The following is a 15592-nucleotide window of genomic DNA, read 5'->3' as shown; positions in this document are numbered from 1 at the left end:
AGAAACTTGAATTGAAACAAGGTGCCAAATAATTAAATAAGTGAAACAAGGCTGTAAGTACTTCTTTGCTTGGCATTACAGAGTTTTATTCTGTCCATGATCTATGAATTCCCTTGATTGTCCCTTGTAAGAAAGGTTTTTGAGCTTATAAAAATCTTGTGCTATTTCTATAAAACTATTATCTTCCAATTGCAAGTAAAACCATAACATTAATTTACTTTAAATTTTGAGTTCCAAATTCCCTCTTCCTCCCTCACACAATTCCCTCTTCTCTAAAACAGCAAGAGAATTAGGGACAAACAATAGTTTATAAATAGTAGTAGCTGACGCAAAAAATCAGTTCCAATTGGTCAATTCTGCTATCTCTTCCTCTTTTTCCTCTTCTTTTGTATATGTTTTGTGTGTTCTCTGTCCAAAGGAATATAAATTTTCATTGCTTATAATTCATATGATATCTTGAGATTTGGGGGGGGGGCTAGATTGTTTTTCCTTCCCTGCTTCTTTACTGTATATTTTTTTAGAAACTGGGACAATTACCTTTCTTGTATCATATAGTTTTCATTTATGATTTCTTGAAATAAAGCCCCAGAAAAACAAATTTTTATAAAATCCATTGAGATTCAAACCCAAATCACTCTGGTTCTCATTAAGTGGCCAATAATAGACTCCAACACCAGCCTCACTTACTTATTGTTTGGGTTTTGATAGTTCAGAATGAGGGTAAATAGTAATTGTTTCTATCTTCCCTTACCTTATTCTTTCTTTTGGGTAGGCAAAGTAGAACATCTTTTACCTCAGTTCTTACCTAGCCTTTAACTGCTGGATGGGTGTTGCCTCAGACAAACTGAGACCTTAGCTTAAAGGCCTTAGCTTTAAAAGGTTATTCTCCCACTGCATCCTGGGCCATTACTAGTTATCCTGGCCTATTTCTTTCCCCTGGACTTTTATGACTACAGAAGAGAGAGTGAGGTTAATGACTTTGCACAGCTCTGCCTTACAAGACATCACCCTCCTGATGTCATTGGTCCTCTTCAAGAGTGAAGGATAAACAATAGCAAGCAACTTGATATAGGTTAGAAATGTACAATCATGAAAAACATGTTTCCATATTATCACATTGTGAAAGAAAACACAAACAAAAAAAAGACTGCACTAAAATAAATGGAAAAAATGTATGCTTCAATCTCCATTCAGATTCTGTAAGTTCTTTCTCTGAAAGTGGTATTGGGGGTGACATTGGAGTGATACTGCTGTGACATTGGCATGACCACGGTGTAATATTGTCATGATAGTGACATTATATCAGCATAATATGTTTGTAATATTGAGATGACAATGGCATGATGTTGGTGTGACAATGGTGTGACATTAGCCTGATGGCAATGAGACATCAATCTGATATCAGTATGACAATAGTGGAGTATTGGTGTGATATTGACATGATGGTAGCATGTTAACATATTTGCATTATTATGGCATGGTACTATGTGCTGATTATGTTATACTGGCGTGATGTGATATGTTGTCATATTTACATGACAGTGTAATGACATTAATGTGATATTTACGTGAGAATGGGTTGACATTGGCATAATGAAAATAGCATGGTGATGGTGTGATATTGGTATATTAGCATGATTTTGGAGTGATATTGATGTGATGATGGCAGGATAATGGCATATTGTTATTATTTTGGCCAATATTTGCATGACAGTGATGTGATGGTGTAATTTTGGTGTGGTATCAGCATGACAGTGGTATGATATTGGTGTGATACTGGCATGATCTTGATGGTACAGTTGTATGTTATTGGTGTGATGTTGCCATGAAAATGGCATGATATCAGTGTGGTATTAGTGTGAAAATGATGTTATATTGAAAAATCTTCCTTAGTCTTTGTTAACAGTGAGACAGGGCCACTGACAACTAGGAAAAATCAAGAAAGATCTTACTATAAGTAGTACTTGAGTTGATCTTTTAAGGAACTTAATGGTTTCCATGAAAACTTAAAGATAACTACCTTCTCATTCCAAAGTGAATTCTCAAAACAAACAAAAACATGTTTGTCCTAAACCATGCACATTAGAATAATAGGGAGTCGTGGTTTGGCAAAGTGTGAATGATATTGCTTAGTTTTTACCACCTCCAGATTCCCCTTCTATGATTTTGAATGGGTTTGACCAAAGGTTTGAATCAGGTGTTTTCTTATGGTATTTAGAAACTCATTCATAGTGTAAGGCACACTGCAATTGGTGATGAAAAGGACAGAAAATATTTTTGTGTAAAGGAAAATATTTATGTTAATTATTAAGTGTTGTAAGATTTTGTGGCTATTAAATATGATTGATAGCTAAAGAGTAAGAAAGGAACCTTGTTTTAAAATATGCTAATAATGTATGTGCTTGAAGAAATAGGATATGGACAAAAATGTGATATATAATATAAAGATTCAAATTCCTTCAAGAATAAAATAAAATGATGTCTTACTTGTGTAGGAACAGTTCAGTGTTTTAAGTAGTCAGGGAAAGATCTTTTACTTATTAGAAGCTAGAGAAATGAATATATAGGAACACAGTTTGAAGGCACCAAAGTGATGGATGTTCATGGTAAAGCCTTCAAAGATACAAACATGATGTCTCTTCTAGTTGACTTGTATTGCTTTTTTTTTGACTGAGGGTAAAATTTTACAAAAAAAAAGTAAAATCACATAAACATTTGTAGACTGAGGTATTTTTAAAGACTATACATTTGATAGGAGAAATTTGGGGAGTTGTGGATTTGAAAGTGAAACAGATCTTTGCGAGTCAGGGCACTCCATTTAATGCATAAGAACTAGGAAGAAGAACTGATAGACACTGGGGAGAAAAATGATATAGGAGCTCAAGGGGGCAAGAACTGGAGACAGCAGGAGGGCTTCAAAGTTGCTCAGGTTCTAGCAGTTAGAAGCAATCAACTCACCATAGGCTTCAGCTCAGTGATTCTTGATTGCTGGGAGAGAGATTGATTTCATTGGCCAAGAGGTTTAGTGACAGACAGCTATTACCCTTCCATGTCACTTCCTCCCTTTTCATTTATACATGAAGAAGCTGATGTCCAAAGATTATGTGACTCACAAGTTTACTCAGAAAATTAATGGCCAGTTTGGGAAAATCTTTCAAAAATTGGAGCTTTGTCAAAGTGAAAACTGTGAAAGTAATAGGTTCTCCCTTCCTAAAGCTCTTTTAAGCAGAGCATAGATGAACATTTGTCAAGTTATATGAAGTTGATGAAATTAATGAGCAGGATGGTTTCAGACATATCGGAGAAGACTATAGAAAACCTAAGATCTCATGCAAAATGAAGTGTGGAGAAAATTGTACATAGTAACAGCATTATTGTAAGGATGATCAGTTATGAAAGACTTAGCTACTCTGATCAAGACAATGATCCAAGACAATTCCAACAGACACAAAATGAAAAATGTTGGCCACCTCCAGAGAGAGAACTGATAAACTCTGGATATAGATTGAAGCATAGTTACTTTTACTTTATTTTTTTGTTTTATTTTTGTCTTTTTTTATGTAACATGGATAATATGGACATATATTTTGCATACTACTACATGTATTGTTGTTGAGTCATTTCAGTCATTTCCAACTCTTCATAATTCCATTTGGGGTTTTCCTTGGAGTGGTTGATCATTTCCTTCTCCAGCTCATTGTCAATATGAGAAACCTAGGCAAATAGGGTTAAGTGATTTATCCAGGGTCACACAGTTAGCAAGTGTCTGAGACAATATTTGAACTCAAAAAGATGAGTCTTTCTGATTCCAAGCCCAGTATCCTATTCAGCAATTGCTTTTTCAAGGATGGGGTAAGGGTGGAGGGAAGTGAAGGAGAGATTGTGGACCTCAAAATGTTAACAAATATTTGGTAATCGTTTTATATGTAATTGGAAAATAGTTAAGGAAATAATATAATTTAAAAAGAACTTATGGCCTTGCTTTATTTTTTCATTGCAGTTTTTTGGTTTGCTTTAGTTAGAGTTTATTATTAAGTCTAGTATAGTCTTTTCTAGATTGTTTGATTTTTTTTTTAATTCTCCACATTGGTTTATCTCCACAGAAGCTTGTTTCTAGTCATTTTATTTTAGCCTTTTTGGCCTTCAGCATTTCTTTTCAATTTCTAGTAGGTTTGTTTAAACCTTACTTTTTGGACCCTCCTCCATACACTGAACTGATAGGATCTTGTTTCCAAAAGACCTCCATTCTTCCAATGTTCAGCCTGCTTCAACTGAGGAATTTCAGTCTTCTCTTGGGTCCCAGATGAAAATTCCACAGGAAAGAATTGAGAAATTAGTTTCTATGCTGCTGTTTATCTAACTATCCTTCAATTTAGAAGGTTCAAGCAGTTTGCTTGCCTCTTACTAAGCAGAGAACATCTACTATTTTAGAGTCTTTGCTGATAGCCCCAATTACCAAAAGAGGGAAATGAATGAAATCGAGTTATGAAATCTTGTCAATCATGAAGCAGTTAAGAGGACCACGGAGAAATGCACCTCTAGTGAGGCAAAAAAGAGAGTTAGATCTGGAATCAGGAGATGATTGAGTTTAAATCCCACTTTCTATATAAGTTTCCATATTGCTATGAAGAAGTCATTTAAAATCTCTAAATCACAGTTTCCTTATCCGTATAATGGACATAAAAATATCAGTATGCCTGTCTCAAGTGTTCTTATGGGAGTATCAGCTGAGATTATGAATATGTGTGTGTATTTGTGTATACTTATGTATATATGTACATATATACATGTATATACACACACATGTAATGTGTAAGCTGGGATCTATGTTGCTATTGGAGATCTACTTACTAGAACAGAAGAGAAAACTGTAGTTTGAAACTTACTTATACCCTACCATATGAAATATAAAATGGTAGAAATTTCACTGTGATCTGAGAAACTGTGTGGTTACCAAGGCTTCTTTCTGAGGACAAGAAGAAAATGCTGAGAAGGTGCTTCACAAATATGGGTCCTCAATAATAATAGTCATTCAAGTTCACAAATTAGCATGTGTCAGGATATGCTGAGAGAAAACACCAAACCTTTTCCCTTTTTCTATTTTCCTTTTGTGTAGCTGTCATGAGGCTTTCTGTGTTCATATGCAGTGGCATTAGGGAATAACATAGAGAACTTGTCAATTGTTGGGGTGGAGAACCATCTACTTTTTTTTTTAGGAGTTTGACATTCTTCTGCTCAGAGGCAGGAGTCTGAACCAAATGATTTGCTAAGACCCTTTTCAGCTCAATGATTTAGTCTGTTACCAGTAATGCATTAATATGGAGAATTACCAAGTGTTAGATATAAATAAGTAAGGGGTACAAACATTCAGTGCTATTACAGCCACTGCAGCATGAGTGGATATAGGTGGAGGTGACAGGAAGGATTTCCCTACCATTGGAGCATTACGGCTGATGGATTTGGGGAAGGCAGGGCTAAATGCTTGTGGGAAAGTGTCCCTTGCATCCAAAATGAGAAAGACTTTCAGGTAAAGAAAGCAGAGTAGAGATGCTAAGGGGTGCTCTGGGAACTGTGATCAAGAAAGTTGAGCCAAGCAGACTGAGACCAAGACCACGTAAACAGAGGTCAGAAAGTCAAGGAGCACTGAGCTTTGTGGATGCTGTAAGAGAAACTAAAGGAAACCACACCAGACAAAAACATCTCACTTAGCAGTGAGCAATCTCCACCAACATCTGAATGACTCAAAATGGAAAAGACCCTGGTGGGATAAAGACAGCAAGGAGAGAAGAAAATGAAGAGATATCTGAGTAACTGGGTACCCTAACTTATATAACAAGGAAAATGAGAATAAACTATAAGAGGAAATTAATGAATTAAAATATGTTTTGATATGTTTACTATTTCTCCACATAACTGTAATTTCTCCAGAGTTGAATGACAATAACTAGGCAGCTGGGTGATACAGTACATAGACCACTGGATTCTAATTCTAAAATACTAGCTGTTTGAACCCAGATGTATACTTTAACTTCTCTTAGTCTCAGTTTCCTCAACTGTAAAATGAGGATGAAATGGCACCTACCTCACAGGGTTGTTATGAGCATAACATTAAATAATATTTGTAAAGTGCTTTGCAAACATTAAACCTCTATGTAAATACTAATTGTTGTTAATCATTTATTGCACCTGTAGGTTTACAAAACAATTCTCTTGCTTTGAAAGATAGTAATCAAATTGAGGTAGGCAGTTCAAAAATCGTAATCTCCATCATGTAGGATAAGGTGACTGTAATCCAGAGAAGGTATATAATTTACCACAAGATGTATAATCTAATAAACATCTGAACCATGAGTAGAACTCAGGTCTTCTTGAGTAGAGCACTTAAATTTAATGGAAAAACCTCATACCCTTACTGAATCTTTTAATTTGTAATGTAATATGATTCTGGTGCAGAAAAAACCTTATGCTAATTATCCCTTTGGTGCTATTTACTTGGCATAAAATATTCTGCTTTCAACCATAAAATAATAAAGAGTTCATGTATAATAATACAGTCAGTAGAAACACAATAAAATTATAATAACTGAGACAAATGTTTTGGAAATAAAACTGAAACCATATGAAAGTATCATTAAGATTTTTATAAATAAATTCACATTAATAATTGGCAGAATAAGTTCCACTCCTGTTGTGAATACCATCTCATTTATTTCTATATGCTATCTGTGTTATAAAATGTGCCCAATGCAAACATTATTAAGCTGTATATAAAGTAAAAATAATACTTTGAATGTATTTTTGGAATATTTGATTTGTATTTTATTGAAGGATTTTTTAAATGAAAACACAAAGGTTAATTAGGTCTTTAATGAGAGTTAATGTCACTGATGTTCTGATTTAGTTTCCAGTTCAAGAAACATATTTCTTGTCAAAGGTAAGGAGCTGAGGATTTCATTAAGTCATTACCTCCTGCCTCCCACCAGAGGTGGGTGGATAAGAAAAGCAGATGTTCCTAGCAGGCATCAAAAGCAGGCAACAGTGAGAAGGCAAAACATTCTGAATGAGCAGAAACTGTAATGATTGAGAGATGAGGTTTGGAAAGGTGGTTTTTACTATTTAATTCAAGGCCCTATCTAACTGTATTTTATCCTGAACACAGGATTAGCCTTAGCAAGAGAACTAGTGCAGTTTGAAGGGTATCAATAGGTTTTACCTATTGCCTTACACTGAACAATTTGCCCCACTGGCCCTGAAATTCCTAGATCACTTGGTCTTTTATGTAAAAGACTTATTTGATCTGAAAAGAACATTTCATTAATCAATTAGCAGTAATTACATTTTAGACCAAATTAATTTATTAGATTAACCTCAGCCATTCTTGCCAGAGCTCAATAAAGTGGAAGAAAGATTGACAAGATTCAATTAGGGAATAGTACCAGACAAAAGATAGATCAAAGGACACTTCCCAAGATGGTCAATGGGATAAAGTCCCAAACTGGAAACTTTCTGCAAATAATGTACTTAACCTTTGAATGGCTTGCTTGAGGGAACCAAAGGAGAGGAGTGGTCCATAAAAGCTGTTTTTTTTTGTGGGGCAAAGAATTGGAAATCAAGGGGATGCCCATCAATTGGGGAATGGCTGAACAAGTTGTCGTATATTAATGTAATGGAATACCATTCTGCCATAAGAAATGATGAACAGACAACCTGGAGAGACTTCTATAAACTGATGCTGAGCGAGAAGAGCAGAACCAAAAGAAATCTGTACACAATCACAGACACAACATATGTGTGACGACTAACTTCAATAGACTGGGCTCCTCTCAGCAATGTAAGGTTATAAGACAACTCCAAAAGACTCATGATCAAAAGACATATCCACATCCAGAGAAAGAGATGCTGGGTCTAAATGCAAACTGAAACAAAATACTTGCTGTGTTTCTTTTTCTTGCTTTGTTTTGTTTCCTCTTTCCCACTGATCATTCTATCAGTTATAGTCCTTCTTTACAACCTGACTAATGATTAATGTAAAGATATTTGTAGATCCTATGTTCGAGTACAAGCCACCATGATGGGGGGGAAGAGAGGGAGGGGGAGAAAATTTGAAACTCAAGGGACTGTGGAACTGAATGCTGTGAACTGAAAGTAAATAAACCAATTTAATAATAATAAAAAAAGAACACTTGCCTGGGATCATGATAGGAATAAGACTAGAGATTTTAACAACATAAGAAAGTATAACAGATATGGAACAGTTGACAATCCTACATTACCAACTACCTTTTGGACATTTCTGACAATGTCCCCTAGACATGTCAAACTCGGCGTGGCCAAAACACCACTACCCCCAACCTTCCTTCCATTCTTCTGAACTTCCCTATAATTTTTGATGGCACCCACCACTATACTGCCAGTCAGCTAAGTTTTCAATGTTACTACTATCTCTCTCTCTCTCTCTCTCTCTCTCTCTCTCTCTCTCTCTCTCTCTGTCTTTCTCTCTCATATGTATGTGTGTGTATATATACAGACACACACCTGCACATACATATGCGTGTATGTGTGTATACATACCCTTCTTCTTTCTGCTCACCTAAACACTACCTACTTACCTAATTTAGGTTCTCAACGCTTTTCACCTGGATAACTGATAAAACTTTATGATTAAATACCCCACCTCAAACTTCTCCCCACTCCAATCCATCCTCTATTCAGCTTCCAAAGCTATTTTCCTGAAGTGTAGGTTTGCCTTTATCTTTCCCTCTCCACTCAGTAAACCCCAGTGGCTCCTTATTACCTTCTGTCTCAAATATATAGTCCTCTGTTTGGTATTTGAAGTTCTACAACATCTGAAGCCTTCCTACCTTCCAAATATTCTTTACACTTTAGTTCCTATGTGATATAGCTGGACAGTTCTTCCTTCTGTGATCCAACTCAACTAACATACTTGCTGTTTCTCATATAACACCCCCTCTCCCTTGTCTGTGCATTATTACCCATTAGTCCTCATGTCTGGAATATTTCTTCTGTGCTTGCTAGCACCCCTGTCTTCCTTCAAGATGCAATGTAATTCCATCTTCTGCAGAAGTGCTTTCCCAATCTCCTTTAACTTTAGTTCCTTCCCTGTGAGAACACATCTAATCTGCATGTATTTTATATTTCAAATAATCAATATAGATTTATTAAGTGCCTTTCTATGTGCCAGGATTTGTGCTAAGAGCTGGAAATACAAAAAGAGGAAAAGACTTCCCCTACCCTCAAGAAGCTCACAACCTAATGGAAAGAGGGACAATATCCAAGCCAAAGTATACAAAGCAAGTTATATTTAGGATAAATTTAAAAAAATAACTAATTGAGAGAAGGTACTTGAATAAAAGGGATTGGGGAAGGTTTCCAGGAAAATGTGAGCAACAAAAGAATTGTAAAATATAGGCAACAAAAGAATTGAAAAATATATTATAAAATATAAACCAATCCCTAACTTGTTAATGGCCAGAGTAAAACAAAGCGGCCAGAGAAAGGTGAGTTAGGAATCAAACAGAAGTTTAATTTCAGAGGAGGAAAACAGGCTTACAAGTGAAGTCCTCTTTAGAAGAAGGGCTTGCTCACTTGTGGCAATAGTGGGGTTTTGAAGCATGAAAATCACAAAAAGGAAGGAGCCAACACAGCCATTCTTAGGTCTCAAGTAAACAGTTCCCATGGCAAGCCTACATGTGCAGGCATTTGGGGGAAAATTCAGGTCTTCTTGGGTCCTATGGGGGAACAGTATCCAAGTTATTAGGATCATTGAGTCTTTTGATTGTTTCAAGTCTTAAGGGACATTGAACTTTGTGATGGTTCAGCAAGTTATAGAACCAGAGTTAGCATGGCAGGAATAGGAGTGTGGCAACTCTTTCAGTTCACTTAGCAATTACAAGTACAGGGATTGTTCAGTGTCAGGAGATATGATTGATAACTTTCTATTACAGTATGTCAACTACAGTTCCAGCTCTCAGATCAGGATCCCCTGGGAAGTAAGGAAATCACACATCCCAATTCAGGGGTTTTGCTGTGGCTGAGATTATCCAAAGGGTGGATGCAAAGGATTGTTCTTATGCCAAGCTCAGGGTACACCTGCTTGCTGGGCCTCAACTCTGGAAAACAGGATGTCTTCTAATATCTTGACAGGACCTAAGGGTAGAAGGGGAGAATTTTAGGGGAAAGATAATGAGTCCAGTTTTGGACATAGTAAATTAAGATGTTTACTGGACATCCAATTCAAAAATGTCTGAAAGGCTGTTGGAAATAAAAGTTTGGAAGTCAGCAGAAAGCTTGGGGTAGGTAGAACATGATAGGTATATTTGAGACTTATCAACATAGATATGGTTAATTAAATCCATTGGAGCTGATGAGATTACCAGGTGGCAGTATAGTAGAAGGGAAAAGCACATAGGACAAAACCTTGCGGGACACATAATTAAAGGGTATAATTTGGAAGATTCAATAAAGAAGACAGAGGAGTAAAGGTACCTAGTTATTTACATTTGTTCCCTCCTATAGCAACTTATATCCCCATTATAACAGGAGCTCTTTTTCAGATTTAGGTTTAGATTTAGGGGTTATTTTTGCCTTTTTTGTATACCCAGGGCTTGGGTTAGCTCTTGGCCCATAGTAAACAATAAGTGCCTGTTGATTGTATAATAGGCATGTTATTTCAAATGTAGGAGGTATTTAAGGACTAGCAAGATGTGGAACAGACCAAATGATTACATCCAAGATAGGAGAAGTTAGGAGAATAAATTTCAGTTCAGGGACTGGTAAGTAGGCCAGATATGCATAAGTACTTGTGTGAAGGAGTCCATGACTGAGTTCTAAAGAGTGACTGAGTTACAGCCCAGACAAAGGATTCTGATCCACTAGGCCAAAGTTGCAAATTTTGGAATATATATAAGCACAACTATCTCAAGGGAATTCAAGAATGAAAAAAGAAAGTGAAATACAGACAGAAGAAAAAGGGAAAAAAAATTGCCCAAAACATTTCTGACAAACTGTTTCCTCCATCAAAGGAGATGAAATCACCACATGTGGACCCTCACATGATGATCCTCAAGGTAATTATAGAGGGGACAAAAATTACACCAAAGAGAACAAAATCAAGAAAGATAATTGGAGCGGATCAAGTAAATATATGTAGAGGATATTTATCATGCCAGAAGCAATATAATTGTAAAAGTATTGCTACAAGGTACCTGAAACAGGTAAAACACCAAAGAAGTGGGGAAAGAAATCTCAGTTTATTAATATAAAATAATGCCTGAGAACATCAGTAACTCATAAGTATGCATACTTTCCCATGTATACAAACTCTCTGTGGGAATAATTTCTACTTGAATTAAGAGCAACCTTATAAAGATATCAGTAGAGAACAAAAAATCTGTCAAACAATATTTAATGATGAACCACATTGTTACCATGTCAGAATTAACTGAAAGTTATTTAAAAAATGAAATCCCATTAATTATAATTTGTTGATTATAGAAATGTATTTTTTATGGAGGGCGATTGGGGTTAAGCGACTTGCCCAAGGTCACACAGTTAGTTAAGTGTTAAGTGTCTGAGGTCAGATTTAAACTCAGTTCCTCCTGACTCCAGGGTCTATGCTCTATTAACTGAGCCATGTAGTCGCCCAGAAATGTATTTATTTTTCAGTCCAACAACATCCCTTTTTACAGGTTCTTTTACAGTAAAGTTTCTCCCATTTTCAGATCAAAATCCTTCAGGATTCCTTAGAAGTCACATGTGAAATAATCCTCTTCACTGACCCTCTCGTAAATAATTTCAAATAAAGATATGTAGATAACTTCAAAATGGAGACACACACATATACATATGTATTTATGTGTATGTGTATGTTCATTATATCGACTATTGTGATAGAAGAGAGAGCAATAGAGAATCTAAGTAAAAGATAGATTCCCTGTGACTAGTAAGGGTTTTTTTTTCATGAATGACATTATGTAGATTTCATCAAGACCCAAGACATTTCAGCATATCCTGAAAAAGGTTAGCAATCACTCAAAGGAGTTTTACCTGTACATCATTCTCTCTCTGTCTCTTTCTCTCTCTCTGTCTGTGTTTCTGTCTCTCTCTCTGTCTCTCTCTCTCTCTCTCTGTCTCTCTGTCTCTGTCTCTCTCTCTCACACACACATGCACATAAACACACACAAATGAAGGCTGTGTATTGATTATATTTCAACACACATTTGCATGGACATCCTATTGAACTTGTCCAACAATTGGGATATTTTGAACAGTCAGTACAGATTGACAGTCAAGTAGGCCTTGAGTGGAATTATAGGGACCCTTAGTGGCCCAAAACTTCCCACCAAATGAAAAGAGCATCTTTGTCAGTGTTTATACAGGGCAATAAAATATAGATATCATTGCATTAGAATGGTTCAAAATGAATATCATATAAAAGTAAAAAGAAGACATCTAAGATCTGAGTGAGCAAGTTATAACTCATAACAAAATAGAAACTTCAATGAAGAACATGAGTAAAGGATATCATCAAGAAACTTTATCAAAGGAAAGGAAGATGGGCTGGTCACAGAACAAGAAGGGACAACATTTCAACAAAGTATTCCACTGGTATCCTCGTGGTGTGGAAAGCAATTGAGGAAGGTCTTCTACACATTGGATGGAGCACTGTTATGAAGTTTGCAGCGAACACTTATATGAGTTGCAGAGAATGAACAACAATGAATGTCTTAAAATTAATATTATTAGAAAGAAATCCCAAAATGATAAGATCATAGAACCATTTGAATCCATGTGAGAGGCAAGATGGGTAGTGAATAGAATATTAGAATTGGCAATCAGGAAAACCTGGTTTCAAATCTTGACTTTGAAAATTATTGGCTCTGTGGTCAAGGAGATTTCATTTTACCTCCCTAAATCTTAGGCATCTCAATTCAACTATGCATCATAGATGAGATGTACTCTGAATTTGTTTAGAGAGGTAATAAGTCCCTAAGATATATGGAATAAGCAAGAACTATGACATTTTTTTTTGTAATCAAACTTTGTATTTCACTGAGCATCTTTTTAATTATTTTATTTTATTTTTTAATTTGTTTGTTTACTTTTCGTTAACAGGATTCACTTCCACAATTCCTTGAGTTTCACATTTTGTCCCCCGCCCTCCTTTGCCCCCCATGGTGGCATATAGTCAAGTATAGGATATGTAAATACTTTCACATTATACATTAGTCAGGTTATAAAGACGGATTGTATCAGATGGAATGAAAAGTGGTAAAGAGGACATAAAACCAAACAAGAGAAGGAAAAAGATCAGGTATTTTGCTTCCATCTGGATATAAACTCAGTTCTTCCTTGTTCTTTCTCTGGATGCACACATTTCTCTCCATCATGAATCCTGTGGGGTTGACTTATATCACTGCATTGCTGAGAAGATTCCAGTCTATCAAAGTTGGTCATCACACATACGTTGTGTCTGTACTTGTGTACAAATTTCTCCTGGTTCTACTCTTCTCACTCAGCATCAGCTTAAATAAGCCTCTCCAGGTAAATATGAAGTCCATCTGCTCCTCATTTCTTATAGCACAATAGTATTCCATAACATTCATATACCACAACTTGTTCAGCCATTCCCCAATTGATGGGCACCCCCTTAATTTCCAAATCTTTGCTACCACAAAAAGAGCTGCTATAAAAACTTTTGTATATATGGGTCTTTTTCCCACTTCTATGATTTCTTTGGGATACAACCCTAGAAGTGGTATTGCTGGATCAAATTATTTATAGTCTTTTGGGCATAATTCTAGATTGCTCTCCAGAAAGGCTGGATCAGTTCACAACTACACCAGCAATGCATTAGTGTTCCAATTTGCCCACATCCTCTCCAGCATGTCATTTTCCTGTTTTGTCATCTTAGCCAATCTGACTGGTGAGATGTGGTACCTCAGAGTTGTTTTGATTTGCATTTCTCTAATCAATAGTGATTTAGAGCATTTCTTCATGTGTTTATAGATCTCTTTAATTTCTTTCTCTGAAAATTGCCTGTTCATATCTTTTGACGATTTATCAATTGGGAAATGACTTGTATTCTTATAAATTTGACTCAATTCTCTTTATATTTTAGAAATGAGTCCTTTGTCAGAGACATAAGTTATAAAGATTCTTTCCCAATTTCCCACCTCCCTCTTAATCTTGGTTACATTGGCTTTGTTTGTACAGAAGCTTTTCAATTTCATGCAGTCAAAATTATACATTTTACATTTTATAATGTTCTCTAATTCTTATTTAGTCATAAAGTTTTCCCCTCTCCACAAGTCTGATAGGTAAACTATTCCTTGTTTTAAGAGACTGCTTACAGTATCAACCTTTATACTTAGATCATGCACTAATTTAGACTTGATTTTGGTATATGGTGTTAGATAATGGCCTATGCCCAGTTTCTGCCATACTATATTCCAGTTTTCTCAGCAGTTTCTGTCAAATAGTGAGTTCTTATCCCCAAAACTAGGGTCTTGGGGTTTATAAAACAATAGATTACTATAGTCGCTGACTTCTGAATCTCGTGTGCCTAATCTATTCCATTGATCCACTCCTCTATATGTTTTGGTCATATAGGGCCTGGGGTTGTTTTGGCAGGTAGATTCCCGAATATTTTATAATGTCTACAGTAACTTTAAATGGGATTTCTCTTTCTATCTCTTGCTGTTGAATTTCATTGGAAATATATAGGAATGCCGAGGATTTATGTGGGTTTATTTTATATCCTGCAACTTTGCCAAATTTATTTATTGTCTCAAGTAGTTTTTTTTTTTTACTTGATTCTCTAGGATTCTCTAAGTATATTATCATATCACCTGCAAAGAGTGATAGCTTGGTCTCTTCTTTGCCTAATTTGATTCCTTTGATTTCTTTTTCTTCTCTAATTGCTACTGCTAACATTTCTAGTACCAGATTGAATAAGAGGGGTGATAGTGGACATGCTTGTTTTACCCCTGATCTTATGGGAAATACTTATAGCTTCTCCCCATTACATATAATACTTGCTGATGGCTTTAAATAGATGCTACCTATTATTTGAAGGAAGGCTCCATTTATTCCTATACTTTCTAGTGTTTTTAATAGGAATGGATGTTGTATTTTGTCAAAAGCCTTTTCTGCATCTATTGAGATGATCATGTGTTTTCTGCTAGTTTTATTGTTGATATGATCAATTATAATGATGGTTTTCCTAATATTAAACCATCCTTGCATTCCTGGAATAAATCCTACCTGATCAAAGTGTATTATTCTTGAGATAAGTTGCTGTAGTCTTTTTCCTAGTATTTTATTTAGAATTTTTGCATCTATATTCATGAGGGAGATTGGTCTATAATTTTCTTTCTCTGTTTTATCTCCTCCTGATTTAGCTATCAGTACCATATTTGTGTCATCAAAAGAATTTCATAGGACTCCTTCACTAATTTTCCCAAATAGTTTGTAGAGTATTGGAATCAATTGTTCTTTAAATGTTTGATAGAATTCACTTGTAAATCCATCTGGCCCTAGAGATTTTTCCTAGGGAGTGGACTGATGGCTT

Source organism: Petaurus breviceps, unplaced genomic scaffold, assembly GCF_028583685.1.
Source record: "Petaurus breviceps papuanus isolate PSGF00001 unplaced genomic scaffold, PetGlider_PUasm1.0 91133, whole genome shotgun sequence".
Taxonomy (NCBI): domain Eukaryota; kingdom Metazoa; phylum Chordata; class Mammalia; order Diprotodontia; family Petauridae; genus Petaurus; species Petaurus breviceps.
Note: the sequence above shows the minus strand (reverse complement) of the source record.